The sequence below is a fragment of the Mycteria americana genome, chromosome Z, assembly GCF_035582795.1.
Source record: "Mycteria americana isolate JAX WOST 10 ecotype Jacksonville Zoo and Gardens chromosome Z, USCA_MyAme_1.0, whole genome shotgun sequence".
Taxonomy (NCBI): domain Eukaryota; kingdom Metazoa; phylum Chordata; class Aves; order Ciconiiformes; family Ciconiidae; genus Mycteria; species Mycteria americana.
Window position 1 is genome coordinate 68,716,491 of NC_134396.1, and position 12,020 is coordinate 68,728,510.

A 12,020-nucleotide genomic window follows, 5' to 3' on the forward strand; every position below is an offset into this window, starting at 1 on the left:
AAATGTACTATAGCAGAAAGAAAACTTTGTAACTCAAACACCACTTCTCCAAACAAGGAGCATATATGACATAGCAGTCAAAAGATTTAGGGTGTGGGGTTTTTGAAAGTAATGTTAGTAAGCCTTTCAATGTTTTTATAACATAGGCGTACGTGGAGACTTTAAAGTGCAAGAGGTGGTCAGTGTTTCAAAGCCTCCCGCTAAGCCACCAGCCCAAAAGGTTATCTGAGGTTACAGACAGTGCTGTTAATGAAGCCCTGAAATTTGATGTGCCTCTGATAGAAAAGATGCAAATTTACATCTCAAATTTACGATCCTCCAAATACTGGTAATAATCCTGAGTGGGAACAGCTGGGCTGCCTCTGCACGTGCAGGCAGATCTTGTGCGCGCTGTAGAAGTACAGAGCACTGCCTTATCTAAAAGGAAGTGTGGTAAGAATGGGGGTCTTTCCCTGGCCCTGTCCTTTTTGCCATGAAAACTGAACAAGTTAAACGCTGAAGGGAGTCTCCTGACACCTATTTCTCTCTGCTCTTGGAAGTACAGTGGGAAAGATACGAGTGTCTGCTCTGATCTCAGGGGGCACTGGACAGGGTTAGTGTGCCAGCAGTTGTTACCGTGCAGAGTTACCTTTTTACCTTGAGGACAGTTTGAGTAGTGATCTCTTTTGCGTCTCAGTGCAGGAACAGTTTGTGCATCTCAAACTTGTCTTACGAGCAGTTTGGATCCTCACTGCGGAAAGGATCCCTGCTGCTTTTACCGCACTGCAGATGCTTTTCTGGGAGAACATACCTTCACCGCGCATTTCCAGCAGCGAGAGGCAGGCACTGCAGTACCCAGAGGCAGGCCAGGTGGAATGCGCAGCACCATTATTGATCTCTTTCTCTAAGGTTATTTCCAGTCATGCACATGAAGCACAGCACTTCTTCCAATATCCGTCCCATTTACAACAAGCTCCTCTCCCAGGACCAGGGCTGCATTTGCATTACCCTTGCTTTCTAGGCTGATGTGTTGCTAGCGCCTGCCAATATCAAGGTCTGCGTGCTTGCCACCTCTCCCAGCTGATCTCAAAGCGCTCTAAAAGCGGATGCTCTTCACAAGCTGACTGATGTTCTTTGGTGTGGGCTGGTCCATCCTGCCAGACGTTGTTCACATGGATGGACCAGCATGACCACCTTGTGCTACAAGAAGCACCATGCATGGCCTAGAGGATAGGACACTGAGTTTCTGCCAGCCGGTGGGAGGCTGTGTCACCACAAGAAAGTCACTTCAAGTCTTCCCATTCTATGGGCCAGATGAGCCCTTCCTTCTCCTCCAAGGCGCTGCAGATGAAAGCAGACAGATGAGATTTAAGCATCATTATCATCACTATTAATGGTAGCCCTTCTGCAGATGTCATCCATACACCTCATTGCTAGCCCAGTGGACCAGCACCAACCTTATTCTTCCCAGTCTAGTCTCTTTGTTGAATGTAAGTCTTCCTCCTTCAGATGGCTGTTTGCAAGCAACAGCTGCTGAGCAGATTGTCCTGGAAACTCCAGTGCCCTCTTCGTCTCCAGAAACTTCGAGGCTATGACAACGTCAGCCATCCCGGACCAGCACCCGCTCTGACTGTTCCCAGACCCTGCATGCATGGCGAAGGCCCGAAAAGGAGGCTTCTGGGGAGGGACGGGTTGGCACTGTGGTGCTCCTGGCCTGCACCATCTAGCAGGCCAGGAGCACGGTGAGGACTGATGCCGTGCCTCCGCCCAGCACTCTTCTCTCCTCCATGACGATTTTGCTCTGCTTTATCCCAGCAGCCTCAGGAAATGAGTCTGTCCTTACGCAACCGGGTGGCAAAGAGCAATCACTGCAACTGTGCTTGCTCAGTCTCCACTGAGCCCTGCAAACACAGCCAGGGCTTTCCCTGTTGGCTCTTAGTCATGCCTTCCCCTCCTTTCCCCTCCTAGCTACTTCCTCAGCACAGTCCCTATATTTTTGCTTTGTTTTCAATATCCTGGCTGTAGTATTTCCATCTCTGTTGGAAGAGGAGCATCATGATTTTTGCAGCTAACTCAGAAGTGACCGGGATTCATCGGACATGAAACCAGCAGCCTCACAGGCTGGGGAGGAGGAGCAGTGGGAAGGGTGATTAAGCTGTGCTACTGCTGCTGCAGGCAGGGCTGGCAGCCTCTGCAACACGCAGCGGCAGCTCTGCGGAACGGAGCACTCCTCCAGCTGCTGCTGCCTTGCCTTGCCTTGCTGCCTCTTGCGCTCCATGGCCACGCTTCTCATTTTACAGATGCAGGCTGTGCTTGCTTGGGGTGGAGACTGGCCCTTGCATTTGCCAGGCAGACACCTCAAGCGTGGAGCAGAGTAGGTGGGGAGGAGATGCTGCTCCCTTCTCCCCCTGCTCTGCAGCAGCCTGGGATCTCCCTTTTCCCTGACACCCGCTCCACTGGTGTGGCTCACAACGGATTTCCGTGTCTGTGCTTGTGCAGCTCTGGGCACGGGGCCGCTGCTTGAGAGATGGGGCCATTAGCAGGGTCCTGGGCTGGTGCAAGAGGGCACCGGTATCCAGCGATGTGCAGAGACCCCGTCTGTCTCCTGTGTGCACAGTAGGCAGGTCCCAAATACTGCTTAGTGCCAATGGAATTATAAAGGGCATTACTGCTCTTGCCTGTTTCTGCAGGGCTGTAATGTCAACTGGGAGCCTCCAAGCCACACAGAGCACTGAAGCCAGGCTGCACAGCTATCCCTGGCTGAGCTGGGGAGGCAGCCGATTCCCCAAGCAAAGGGCAGGTTTGCAGCACCCTCTGCAAAAACCAAAATGTCACAGCGGGACCTTGTCCTGCCTCTATCGCTGCCTGTCCACCCCGGGGGAAGAGGGCTGCAGCCAGGCACTAAAGCCAGGCACCAGGCATAGGAGCCCAGGAAGGGAGTGGGGTACAGGCAAAAATGCCCGCAGTCGTTCCTGACGGTGTCGAACAGCGGCAGCCTTGCAGCTCTGCCCGGGGAGAGCCTGGGCATGTCTCCAGACCCAGCATGGGGCCTCTGGTAATGGGAGCACCCTGCAAATGCCCTTTTTCCATGCTGGAAAAAAGGGATGACAAAATGGGAGGCTGTGTGGTATGATAAGAACGGAAACCTCGATAAAGCTGTAGTTCAGAAAGCACTTAAGCATATGGCCATGTCATACAACCATTAAGGGTACTTAGCTGCACCTATGCAGTTAAAACCAAGCTTAAGCATTTTTCTGGACTGCAGCCTTAGTCATTACGGGATTATAATAAATATGAAAAACTGTGCTTGCCCTGCAGACACCAGTGAGATGGCTGCTAAGTGCCTGGCACTGGATATTTGCCGTCAGCTAGATGCAGAAGGTTGATAAAAGAGGTGGCTGCCCAGTCAGGTATTCCTAGGCCAGATGCCTGGTTTGATTTTGTTAAATAGCTTGGTTAACAATCTGGGGTAAGGGATAAACAGCTCATTAATTAATCCTGCTGCTAATAAGCAGGGAGGTGCTGTAAGCACCTGTGGGAATAAATTACATAAAGGAAGGATAGTCATATTAAGGGGAAATGACGTAAAATTAAAGTTAGAAATGACGAGTCAGTGCTTCCTGAGCAAAAAACCCAAAACAAATGTGCCCCTGGGGAGGGAGGGAAGTGTGAAGGCATGCTGGTGTCCTGGCTATTCCCACCTGCACCAGGTGTGGGTTTCCTGCTTGGGAAGAAGCAACACTGGCAGAGTTCTAGGCATGAGAGAGGAAGGTAAAATAAAGACCAGCCCTCAGCACAGCAGTGGGGCAGCAACGGAGCCTGTGCAACTTTTTTTTGCTCATCTCTGTTTTGGTGCCAGCAAGGTTATGATTTCTCTCTGGCCGGCACCAGTGAGATAATGTCGCTGCCATTCCAGCATGTGCTGGCATATGAAGCAAGTGGCTGGCATATGAAGCAAGTGGCTTCTGGCAGCTGGCGTCCACACGGGAGGAGGAAAAACAACATCTCAAGGGCTGGAGGCATGGGACTCTGAAACAGCAGATAAATAAGGGAAGATAAGTAACAGCCAGGCGGGGGGAGCAGCCCTGGTCGTGCCACCAAGGATCACACAGCACAGCACAACTGGGAAAGCCGTCTCCTGCTGGGAGCCTTGGCTCTAGCATTTCCCTCCTGCTCAGGGTGTGATTTTGCAACCTAAATGTTCTGAAAGTATGGGGTGCTCCTGACTGCATCCCCAGCAGGACTACGTAAGCCAGACACAAGTGGCTGCCGTGTACAAGTACCATGTCTGAGGATGCTTTGGAGAGGAGTCGCTGAGTGTGGCTCTGGGGATATATAAAAAACAGGACTGAAGATAAGTAGAGCAGATATCCCATTGCACCAAAAAGCATATGTGCTTTTTGGGATACCTGTGGGCTGGGCTCCCTCTGAGAAAATCCTGGACTTCATCAGTTCAGTTAGTGTAAAACTAGATGTGATACAGCATAATAAACACACTCCACAGTCCAAAGAGCTCACTCCAACAGGTTTCTTGTATTTCTGCTTTCAAGAAGCTACTGGGGTTTTTTGAGTCTTTCAGGGGATTCATGAAAAGATGCAGAAGTAGTGAAGAATGCAGACAGTCTGCCTGGGGGTGGGTGACTCAGGCTGCACTGGCACTTGTAAACCATCAAACACTTAAGCACCGAGGATTAGAAGGAGCCGTGTCCCTCCACCTACATTTCCAAGAAAATCCATAATTGGGTCTTAGGGCAATAGAGATAAAAGCTGAACAGCAAAAGTGAAGGTGCAGGCTTGCACAAGAGCCTCTCCTTCACTGGTGCCAGACTCAGGCTCCCAGTCCAACCCAAAAAGGCTCAGGACCCTGTCACTTTTGAGATGTGGTCGGACTCACCGTCTCCCTCGGCCCTGTTCTCATCACCAGTGGGTGCTTTTGGACCCTGGCAATCGGTGTTCGGAGTTGGGCAAAGGCCCTTCTGTGGAGTTCAATGAAATTCAAATCAAACCGAGGATCAGGATCTATCTGAGGCATCAGTGGGCTAGAGCAGGAAATAACAGGCCGGGTGAATACCTGTCAAAGGACAACAAAGGGCACAACTGGATTTTCCACATTGTCCAACGCCCCAAAAATTTCCATCGGACTTGGGCGTCACTTAATCCAGAACATCTCTGCTATGAGAAAACCTTCATGGCTGATACTCCGCATCACATGAGCTATTTCTATACCTCCCTCGTGCACGCGCGTGTGCACAGAGGCGCAGCGTCTGCCGTGCGTGGGGAAGCAGCGCCTGCGCTTGTGCTGGCTCCACGTCTCTCCACACTGCACCGAGGCATGGATGGAGCGTGGGCTGCAGGGGACGATCCAGATCAGCTGCCCATGGTTAAAGTGACTTCTCCTAATTTAAAAACAGCGAAAGCCTGTTGGTGGGAGGTTTAGTCGTGCCCTGCCCACGCAGGCACGGTGAGGCAGGCAGGCATCTTCAGGGCTGCAAAGCACTGAGTCAGACCCACGGCAGCCGGTGCCCTGCAGCCTTGCCCTGCTCTGCCCCATGGCAAGATCCCTTCCATGGGCAGCGCTGCTCCGCATGGCAGCCACGCAGAGAAGCGATGCCCAGCGCATTGGCTTGGCTGCCTCGGAGGACCTGTATACAGGGTCCATATCCCCAGAGTGCTCACGTGGAACCAGCCTCCCAGAGAGGTGGTTTTGGGCCAAAAGCGAGCGCCACGCAGCCTGCAGGCATGCACCCGGCAGGGAGCAGGGCAGCTGGGACTCCGAGCAGACAACCTGATGGGTCTAGCGGGGAAAGTCAAGAGCCTTCCCTGGGCAGCAAAGCTGCTGTCCCTCTGCAGACTGACGGAGCTGCACTGGCCCCTGTCTCTCAAACTAGCATGCGGCTGCCATGTCAAACCCAGGGCTGGCCTCCAAGAGCAACGCTACATCCTGTGTGGCACGCTGTTGTCCCATGCTGGGACTACAGAATTCCTCGCCCCGCTGTGCTCAAAGACAGAGCAGGCTGCAGCAGGCCAAGCTTTTATGTAGGGGTGCCAGGAGCTCTGGTTCCTCTGCCATCTCTGCCCTGATGTGGTGAGTAGATGGGACGGATGCTGCTGCCGCTCTCCGTTACTGCCTGCACCGGTGCGTTGCTGCAACTGGGCTGGTTTGACACGCTTCTGCTGCCAACGCTACGCGTGGATGTCACTCGCTGCGATGCCAGGCTGCTGCCCCAAGCGTTACAGGTCAGATCCTCTGCAGATGGGCTTAAGCTTGGCCTGTTTGCAGACCACGGCCACATGTAATTAATTTCCATAGCAAGCCTTGCAGGTACTGATGTCATCTACAAAGATGGGGAAACTAGAGCACAGGCACTGAGTAATCTGCCCAGCCGTGCACTGGAGATGGAGAGATACAGTCTGGGCTGGAGCTGGGACTTTCCAGCTCCTCTCCCAGGCTGTACGACTGCCAGCCCATGACTGCCAAGCAGAGCTTGCATTCAGTGGCTGCTGGGGCTCTCAGAGCTGTGGTGGGGTGTTTGAGGATGCAAGAGAAAAGTCCCACATGTCACCGCTACCAGGGTACCCTCTGCCCCAAAGGCAGACAGGGGAGTATGCAAGAAACCCTGGGAGAACTACATGTCCGATCACATAGGGGATCACCAGGACCTCAAAAGCAGGAAATAAGTGAAAGCACGGAGAAATAAAAAAGATCTGCAATGGGTAAAACCTGACTTTTGGGATGCAGTGGGTTTGGGCTTTCAGGCTCGCTGTTCCCTTTTTGCAAGTGCATGCAGAGGCTCCCTGCGCAGCTCTGCAGACTGACAGCTGGGGCGGGCTCTCAGCTGCTTGGTCTTTGCAAAGTTTCTAGAAAGTGGCAGGATTTTCGATTCCCTCCTGCTGGTCAGTCACTGCATCAGCAGCACTGCCCACCAGATCAGTTTGCCAGACTGATGCAACCAGATGGGAAGTACTGCAACTGCAACAACAACAACAACAACAACAACAACAACAACAACTCAAAGGAAGCCAGCTGTGGCAGAAGTTTGTTTCATGATGTTCAGGCTTGTCTGGAAAGATCCAGGTCAGACCTGGTGTATTCCCACTTTCTGGGAGGAGGCACCCAGGCAGCAGCCGCCCTCGCCCCCACCTGCCCGCCCCGGGACAGAATGAGTGGCAGGCGTGAGAAAAGGCTTTTAGCTCTGCTGTCATTTCCCACGGCTACACAACCCCATATCCATCTACTGAGGGTCCCAGGAGCCTGTGTTTTGCCTGCTGGCGCAGCTCCTGACTCAGACCAGCCTGGCAGCCCCACAACAGAGGACACCCCACCTTGCTCATGGAGATTTTTGGCGGGGGGGGATTCAACCCTGCATCCCCGACGAGCAATGCACTGCTCCCACGCCAGTGCAGAGAAGAGAGGCATCCAACGGGAGGCTCCTCTGCCTTCCCCCGAAAGCGGTGCTTGCACTGAGGCACCGTTTGCAAACGGGCTCCCCAGGGAGCTGCTAGGGTGCAGTTGCAGCGGGTTGCATCAGCCCTCAGGTGTGAGCCCGTTGCTTGCAGTTTTGGGCTGGATACCAGCAAAGCAGCATCCCGAGGGCAGACACCAAAACAGCCTCTGCCTGCAGCCCCAGCGGCTGACCCCGGAGAGGCCAAATGAGGGACACCAGGGCTGGGCTGGGTCCTCCTGCACCAAAAGGGGACCCTGAGGAGCTTTGCTACCTTGGGTAAAACAGTCCTTTGAGGGTCCTTTTCTGAGGGGTTTTTGCTCTGGCCTTGGCGAAAACGGTCTGTGACATTCAGCTGCTGTTTTTTTCCTAGAACAGGCTATTCTCAATGCTCTTCCTTCAAAGTGTCCTCTGGGAGGAAGCAGTGGTTTTACCATATGAGCAAAGCAAGTGCACGCTGCTCCAGCTTGGCCAAAAGAGTCAGATGAAGATGACTCCGTTTCTTTGCCAACCCTGTGATGTTTTGGCCGGGATTTGATGCAGTCTGACTGATAGTTCCAAATAAAACGCTCCTGTGAGCTGGTCACATTCCTGGACTCTGCCTTCAATCTCACAGTAGGGCAGCGACTCTCCTGGGAGCCCAAAATTGCTGCCCCTGCCCTGCTGCTCTCTGCAGCATCCCCTTCCCACCCCCCTGCCTCGGCCTGTCTGTGCTAGAGCTGAACTCCCTTGCAGCCGAGGAGGGGATGCTCAAGACATCGCTTGGCTTTCTCTGTGCTGTGTGTAGCTCAGCTGTACGTTTCTCCTCGTCTCTGTAACATCTCATATAGCTTTTTTGTCTTTTTTCCCCTGCCTTTATCCTGTTTCTGCTTTTCTTTCCCCATGAGACCCAGCAACCATGTCCAGCCAAAGCTTTTTTACATGTGGTATCAGCAGCTGTGCGTCCCCACAAAATGCTTCAGCAGCCGCTGTTCAGGGCAGTACCAGCCCAGCGAGCTGGGCCGGGGCTCACGAGCCGGCCACTATGGGCTCATGACATGCACCTGGGCACGTCCCCCGTCCCCCATCACTTTCCACGCGGACCTTGGACACGAACCACCTTTGCTGGCAGGGACAGGCAGACCCACACCAAAGCGTGGGTTGCACGGGGGCTTGCACGGGGGGAAAAGCCTTTTCTCTGCCGGCAGCAGGGCCCCAGCTGACGGCTAAAGCCTAGCCCACACGCCAGGTCTGCAGCTCCATCCCTCCCACCGCCCCTGGCAGTGCCTGCAGTGCTGGCGTCCCTCCACGGCTGCTGTGCCCAGAGCACACGCGCCCTGGTTTGGATGTGCCATCCTGCCCTTAAAAGCAGCTGTAAACACACTTTTCCACTTTCTTCTATTTTTTTCTGCAGCACCCAGGAGCCTTTTATACTTAAAAGCCTCAGTGCCCCTGTGCTGAGGAAGAGCCCCCTGATCCCACGATCTCCCTCGGCGCCGGTCTCAGTGGGAAGGAGGATGGCAGGGGTCCCATACCTTCCAAAATAATCTATGTTTGCTACGTTCCTTCTCTTTATCATATCTGCTCATGGTCTCCTGGGTTGTTTTTGTTCCTGTTTGTCTTAATTTTAATTGCACTGAACCAAGGGGAAGGGAAAGGAAGGAGAAGAGATAAGGAGGCGGGGAGAAGGGAAACATCTCTGCTCTTCTCCCCAGTGCTTACCTCCAAGTCCAAGCATCTCCAAGGCCACCTCTCCAGGGTCAGATGGTCTCAGGGCCACCCAGCACCCAAGGACTCGAGATTCAAAGGCATTCTTGTGTTTTCCCTTTTCACGGCTGAGCAGCCCCAACGGGCACCCTCATCCCCCCAGCCCCCGACTGGCCATCTCCAGCCAGCACGTATGAGCAGTAATGAGATACAATTTTTTTCATGTCCTGTGCTGATAAGGGTGGTTTTTATCTTTTTTCTTTTCTACTCCATGTTGCCCAGACGCCACTTGTCAGCTATCAGAAGGGAAAGAAGTTTCCCAGACATGCTGCAGGGATGCAAAGGAACTGTTTGCACAAATAAGTGTTTGCACCTGTCTTTTTTCAGAGTGATCCCTTTTATTTTCCAAACCACTTTTCCAGTTCACCAAGATCATTTTCAGTGCTACTCCTGTGCTCCAGGGCAGTGCCTCCCAGTTTAACATCATCTGCAGAGGTCAGAAGCGCATGCCACAGTCCAGCATCCAGGTCAATAATAAAAATACAAAGTGCGACCCAATTGACAAAGAAAAAAGCCCAAACAATCCTAAACCTTGCTTAAAGTACCTCTGCAACGTGGCCACAAACGATTGGCACTGGATGCAATCATCCAACAAAGTCTGCACCCACCTTCTAGTAAACTCATTTAAACCATGCTGCGGAGAATCGTGTAGGAGAAGGTGTAAAAAGCCTGGGCAGTGCCCAACGATGTGCCAAGCGTCCTGCTCCTGTGTGTCAGCATCACCTCTTACCTCGTTACAGGAGAAAATCAGGCTGGTGTCATACAGTCTGTCATGATTGCTGTGCAGGTGCCATGATGCACTTTTTGAGTCTTCTGGTACATTACCTGCCCTCCAAAAATTTTCAGTGGTAATTACAAATAGTTCTGGGATTGACTGAGCCAACTCTTGCACGGTCTGAAGATTAATTTTGTCAGGCCATGACAACCTGTAAACGTCTAACAGCTGTGGGTTCTTCCTCCCCTCCTCTTGGCTGAGATCTCACTGCTTGCTATTGCTGTTTAACACCTAGCTCAAACGTGCAGCCTGCTCCTCAAATGAAGACTGATGCAAATGCAGCATTAACCAGTTTGGCCCATCCAGGGCCAACAGTTCCTGCTTTTTTTTTCACTTTGAGTCTCACAGGAGGCTACTACTGTGTTGACTGGGACTGGCAGTGGATCTACTCTGAGCTGTGGTATTGAAACCATGCATGTATTAAAGATGAAAAAAGACAGAAAAGAAACAGAAAGAGCTTCCACTCTTTTCTTAAAAATTGCTTTTCTCTATGGAAAATACACTTTTAATGAGTAGCAACAAACTGGTCTTTTCTTGGCATGGACATGAACCCCTAAATAGCACAGAAAGCACAAATTTAAGTTTTGGGTCTGCCTGAGGCATTCCGCAGTGAAACAGAGGATCAAAAGAGAACGCCACCTGCCTGTTCATGTCCTTTGAACATACGTTTTGCTATAGAAGGCTTGCAAACTCCACTTGAGTGAAGGTGCAGGTTGTAAACTCCAGACGTGTTTCAGCTACCGCTTCTCCCCTATTTCTGCTCATTTGCCCCCCTGCTTGATTAAAACAGCCCACTGCAAACGAGGTAATCTAGCAGGAAGTTCAGCTGCTTGGCTTCGCTCATGAGAATGAGAGTGCCTGACTGTCAGTGCCTGACACTGGCAATACTGCAAGGACAGGGTGCTGCAAAACGCAGACCTTAGTCTTTACCAAAAAGGTGTGTTTGGGAAGAGGCACTGATTTACCAACGCTCCCCCAGTGCATGAGTATCCTGTTGGTACATTTTCCCCCAGACATCTTGCAAGCATGAGCTTCATGAGCCTTCCTGCACCAGTGCTTGCAAACTTGCCGACACAAGCAGGGCAGGAGCGTAACCGTTGTGCTGCTGCATTTCTGGCAGAGAAGGTACTGTCACTGCACATTCCAGAAATAGCCTGCCACACGCTTTTAACGAAGCAGCACAGGATGTGAACGCCAGGCTCGGTGCACGGCTCTGGGATTTGTCAGACACGTGAAAGCACTTCAAACGTGTGGTACCACCAAAGTACTCGAGTGGGATGGGTAAGACGTTTGCAGAATGGCCTTTTTGGCAGGTCAACACCACCACCACACGCAGCAAACCCCTCCTTAGCCAGAGTGGAAGGAAAGGTTCATACAGCCTTCGCTCTTTTGGCTGGTTGTATTGGGTTTGCGTGGCCAGGTTTTGGTAGTGGGGAGGTTACAGGGGTGGCTTCTGTGAGGAGATGCCAGAAGCTTCCCCCATGTCCAACGGAGTCAATGCCAGCCGGCTCCAAGATGGACCCACCACTGGCCAAGGCCGAGCCCATCAGCGATGGTGGTAGCACCTCTGGGATAACATAGTTAAGAAGGGGAAAAAGTTCCTGCACAACAGCAACTGCAGTAGGAAGAGAGGAGTGAGAATACGTGAGAGAAACAACCCTGCAGACACCCAGGTCAGTGAAGAAGGAAGTGAGGAGGAGCTGCAGGCGCTGGAGCAGAGATTCCCCTGCAGCCCCTGGTGAAGACCATGGTGAGGCAGGCTGTCCCCTGCAGCCCATGGAGGTCCACGCTGGAGCAGATACCCACCTGCAGACCATGGAGGACCCCACACCAGAGCAGGTGGATGTGCCTGAAGGAGGCTGCCCATGGGAAGCCCACGCTGGAGCAGGCTCCTGGCAGGACCTGTGGACCCATGGAGAGAGGAGCCCAGGCTGGAGCGGGTTTGCTGGCAGGACCTGTGACCCCGTGGGGGACCCACGCTGGAGCAGTCTGTTCCTGAAGGACTGCACCCTGTGGAAGGGACCCACGCTGGAGCAGTTTGTGAGGAACTGCAGCCCGTGGGAAGGACCCACGCTGGA